Below are 5,125 nucleotides of genomic sequence, written 5' to 3'. Positions count from 1 at the left end.
GTTTTGTAAAATTCTGCTGTATACCCATCCGGTCCTGGGCTTTTCTTAGTTGGTAGTCTTTTTATGGTTTCTTCTATTTCCTCAATTGATATTGGTCTGTTTAGGTTTTCTATATCCTCCTGACTCAATCTGGGCAGATCATATGACTTAAGAAATTTATCTATGCCTTCACTATCTTCTAATTTATTGGAGTATAAGGATTCAAAATAGTTTTTGATTATCTTCTGTATTTCTGAAGTGTCTGTTGTGATATTGCCTTTTTCATCCCGTATGCTAGTAATTTGAGTTCTCTCTCTTCTTCTCTTCGCTAGCATCGCTAAGGGTCTGTCGATTTTGTTTATTTTTTCAAAGAACCAACTTTTAGTTTTGTCAATTTTTTCAATTGTTTCTTTTGTTTCGATTTCATTAATTTCAGCTCTGATTTTAATTATTTCTTGCCTTCTACTTCTTTTGCTGTTGTTTTGCTCTTCTTTTTCAAGGATTTTGAGATGAAGTATGAAATCATTTATTTGTTGGTTTTTTCTTTTTTTAAGGAATGAACTCCAAGCAATGAATTTTCCTCTTAGAACTGCTTTCAATGTGTCCCATAGATTCCGATATGTTGTGTCTGTGTTTTCATTTATCTCTAAGAATTTTTTTAATTTCCTTCTTGATGTCTTCTATAACCCATTGATCATTCAGTAACCTATTGTTCATTCTCCAAGTGATGTATGCTTTTTCCTTCCTTCTTTTATCGTTGATTTTCAGTTTCATTCCATTATGGTCAGATAAGATGCATGGTATTATCTCTACTCCTTTATATTGTCTAAGAGTTGCCCTGTGACATAATATATGATCTATTTTTGAGAAGGATCCATGTGCTGCTGAGAAAAAAGTGTAACTGCTTGATGTTGGGTGGTATACTCTATATATGTCAATTAGGTCTAGGTTATTAATAGTGTTATTGAGTTCTATAGTTTCCTTATTCAACTTTTGTTTGGAAGATCTGTCCAGTGGTGAGAGAGGTGTGTTGAAGTCTCCCATGATTATGGTGTGGTGGTCTGTTAGACTCTTGAACTTGAGAAGAGTTTGTTTGACGAACATAGCTGCACCATTGTTTGGGGCATAAATATTTATGATTGTTATGTCTTGTTGGTGTATGGTTCCCTTAAGCAGTATGTAGTGTCCCTCTTTATCTCTTTTGATTAACTTTGGCTTGAAATCTATTTTATTTGATATGAGTATGGACACGCCTGCTTGTTTCCGAAGTCCATATGAGTGATATGATTTTTCCCAACCTTTCACCTTCAGCCTATGTATGTCTTTTCCTATCAAATGCGTCTCCTGTAGGCAGCATATTGTTGGGTCTTGTTTTGTGATCCATTCTACTAGCCTGTGTCTCTTAATTGGTGAGTTTAAGCCATTAACATTTAGGGTTATTATTGAGATATGGGTTGTTCTTCCAGCCATATTTGTTTATTTCTGTTACTAAACATGGTTTGTTTTCCTTTTTATTATTCCCCCCCCCCTTTACTGTCCTACCTCCCACTGTTGGTTTTCATTGTTATTTTCCATTTCCTCTTCCTGTAATGCTTTGGCGAGGATGTTTTGAAGAGATGGTTTTCTAGCTGCTAATTCTTTAAACTTTTGTTTATCGTGGAAGGTTTTAATTTCATCCTCCATCCTGAAGCTTAATTTCGCTGGATACACAATTCTTGGTTGGAACCCATTTTCTTTCAGTGTTTGAAATATGTTATTCCAGGATCTTCTAGCTTTCAGAGTCTGTGTTGAAAGATCAGCTGTTATCCTGATTGGCTTACCCCTAAATGTAATCTGCTTCCTTTCTCTTGTAGCTTTTAAAATTCTCTCCTTATTCTGTATGTTGGGCATCTTCATTATAATGTGTCTAGGTGTGGATCTCTTATGATTTTGCACATTCGGCGTCCTGTAGGCTTCTAGGATTTGGGATTCTGTCTCATTCTTCAAGTCTGGGAAGTTTTCTCGTATTATTTCATTGAATAGACTGCTCATTCCTTTGGTTTGGAGCTCTGTACCTTCCTGTATCCCAGTGACTCTTAAGTTTGGTCTCTTAATGTTATCCCATATTTCTTGGATGTTCTGCTCATGGTTTCTTAACAGTCTTGCTGAGCTGTCTATGTTCTTTTCCAGTTGAAATACTTTGTCTTCATTGTCTGATGTTCTATCTTCTAAGTGTTCTACTCTGCTGGTAGTATTCTCCATTGAGTTTTTAAGTTGGTTTATTGCTTCCTGCATTTCTAGGATTTCTGATTGCTTGTTTTTTATAACCTCTATCTCCCTGTATAGTTGATCCTTTGCTTCCTGGATTTGTTTGCGTAATTCGTTGTCGAAGTGATCTTTCATTGTCTGATTTTGCTGTTTAATGTCTTCCTTGATACTCCAGATCATCTGAAGCATGTATATCCTGAATTCTTTATCTGACATTCCATCTGCTGCAGCTGTTACCTCTTCTAAAGTTGCGTTGACCTGCATTGCTTGTGGTCCTTTCTTTCCTTGTCTTTTCATACTGCTTGCATATCTTTCCTGCAGGTGCAGGCGGCGGCTCTGCTCTCTCCTTATTCCAATTGGGGTGTCGTGGCTACCACGCTGGCAGGTCACTGGGCCTGTTCTGGGAGCTGGCGGCGGCTCTGTTCTGCCCCTACTCCAATTGGGGTGACGAGTGTACCACGCCGGCAGGCCACCGGGCCTGATCCGCCGGTCGGTTGCAGGTTTGCCTACCCTGCAGGCGCGGGCGGCAGCTCTACTCTGCCCCTACTCCAAATGGGGTGACGTGTCTGTCGTACCGGCAGGCCACTGGGCCTCTCCCGCTGGTCGGTCGCAGATCTGCCCACCTTTCGGGCACGGGTGGAGGCTCTGCTCTGCCCCTACTCCAATTGGGGTGTCGTGACTACCCCGCCTGCAAGACGCTGGGCCTGTTCCTGGCACGGGGGGCGACTCTGCTCTGTCACTACTCCAATTAGGGTGGTGTTTGTACCACGCCGGCAGGCTCCTGGGCCTGATCCGCCGGTCTGTTGTAGGTCTGCCTACCTTGGAGACGCGGGCGGCGGATCTGCCCTGCCCCTCCTACCACGCCTGTGGACCCCTGGGCCTGATCTGCAGGTTGATCACTGGTCTGCTCACCCTGTGGGCACGGGTGGCGGTTCCGCTCTGCCCCCACTCCAATTGGGGTCACGTGACCACCACACCGGCAGGTCCTGATCCGGGCGTGGGAGAAGGATCTGCTCTGCCCCTACTCCAGTTGGGGTGACGTGTGTACCACACTGGCACGCCACTGGGCCTGACCCGCCAGGCTGTCACAGGTCTGTTTACCTTGCAAGCGTGGGCGGCGGCTCTGCCCTGCCCCTCCTACCAGCCCATGTACCATTGGGTCGCGGGTCTGCCCACCTGGCGGATGTGGGTGGCAGCTCCGCTCCGCCCCCTCTCCAATTGGGGTCACGCGGTCACCACGCTGGCGAGCCTCTGGGCCTGCTCCGGGCGCTGGTGGAGGCCCGGCTCCTCCCCTCTGGCTCGAGGACAAATTGAGGAGACTCGGGTGACTGTGCCTCACCCCCCCTACCAGGAGACCAACTGCTTATGTCACCGCTGGTATTGATGAAGATCTCTCCTCCGCCGCTTTCTGCTGACATCAGATCTCTGCCATGTTGGTCTCCTATGCGAATGGCAGCATTTCATTCCCCTTGCCGGGCAACCAAAGCAACGGGTGAGTCCTGACCGGCCCTCAGCAGGACCCGGACCGAGACGCAGTTTCCGCGGGCTCCTAGCCCCGGTCCAGGGAAGTTCCGGGAGCCGGAACTCAGCCGCTCCGTGCTCGGTGTAAGCTCATATAAGTGTAAGCTCCAAGAAGCAGTCTCCGCGGGCTCAGTTCCGGGAGCCAGAATTCGGCTGCTTAGTGCTTGGTGTATGCTCTGAAAAATATGGAACGCTTCACGAATTTGCGTATCATCCTTGCGCAGGGGCCATGCTAATCTTCTCTGTATCGTTCCAATTTTAGTATATGTGCTGCCGAAGCGAGCACTTATTTATTTGTTTATTTATTTGTTTGTTTATTTATTTATTTATTGGTATTGGGGATTGAACTCAGGGGCACTTGACCACTGAGCCACCTCCTCAGCCCTATTTGGTACTTTATTTAGAGACAGGGTCTCACTGAGTCACTTAGTATTTCAGTTTTGCTGAGGCTGGTTTTGAATTCATGATCCTTCTGCCTCAGCCTCCTGAGCCACTTGGATTACAGGCCTGTGCCACCAAGCCCTGTGAAATACAAGTTTTACAGAAAGAAATTTTAAAAGAAACCCTAAATGAATAAGAAAACATTACAAATTAACAGATGTACCACGTCCTCATTAAAGTGGAATCAAAGTTTACAAAGATAGCAATTATCTGTAATTTAATTTAATGTAATTTAAAATGGATTAAAAAAGTGTTTTCCAATAAGGTGTTGCAAACAACTGGATAAATATCTGGAAAAACAAATTTATATTTACATTTCATAATTTAAACCACAATAAGTCTTAGTTTGTTTGCAGATTTATTATAACATAAAAACATAGGCACACTAGAAGAAATCACAAGACAGTTACTTTTACCTAAAATTTTGAAAGCTTTTAAAAAAAATGACATAAAGCAGAAGTCATATTATAAAAGATTAATAAATGTAATATATATTAGATTAGAACCACCTTTTGACCTAGTTGTCCCATTCCTTCGCCTATACCCAAAGGATTTAAAAATGGCATACTATAGTGACACAGCCACATCAATGTTTATAGAAGCACAATCAACAATAGCTAAAATGTGGAACCAACCTAGATGTCCTTCAATAGATGAATGGATAAAGAAACTGTGGTATATATACACAATGGAATATTACTCAGCATTAAAAGAGAATAAAATTATGGCATTTGCAAGTAAATGGATGGAGTTGGAGAATATCATACTAAGTGAAATAATCCAATCCCCCAAAACCAAAGGCCAAATGTTTTTTCTGATAAGTAGATGCTAATCTATAATGAGGTTGAGAGGGACATGGGATGACTGAAGGAATTTTGGATTGGGCAAAGGAGGGGGGAGAGGGATCATGGGGATTGGAAAGACAGTGGAATATGAC

At 43.2% G+C, this 5,125-nt stretch overlaps 1 non-coding gene across 1 annotated transcript; it reads right to left on the bottom strand.

Annotated features, from left to right (window-relative positions):
- Nucleotides 1-3,926: 3,926 nt before the first annotated feature.
- On the bottom strand, nucleotides 3,927-4,033 carry LOC124081343 (U6 spliceosomal RNA). Its single transcript, XR_006848020.1, has one exon. It is a non-coding gene; the product is annotated as a U6 spliceosomal RNA (small nuclear RNA).
- Between the last annotated feature and the right edge of the window lie 1,092 nt (nucleotides 4,034-5,125).

Source organism: Marmota monax, unplaced genomic scaffold (assembly GCF_021218885.2).
Source record: "Marmota monax isolate L192 unplaced genomic scaffold, Marmota_monax_Labrador192_F-V1.1 WCK01_AAM20220418_F8-fsc00159, whole genome shotgun sequence".
NCBI classification, from domain to species: Eukaryota; Metazoa; Chordata; class Mammalia; order Rodentia; family Sciuridae; genus Marmota; species Marmota monax.
This window is presented reverse-complemented; position numbering and strand designations above follow the sequence as displayed.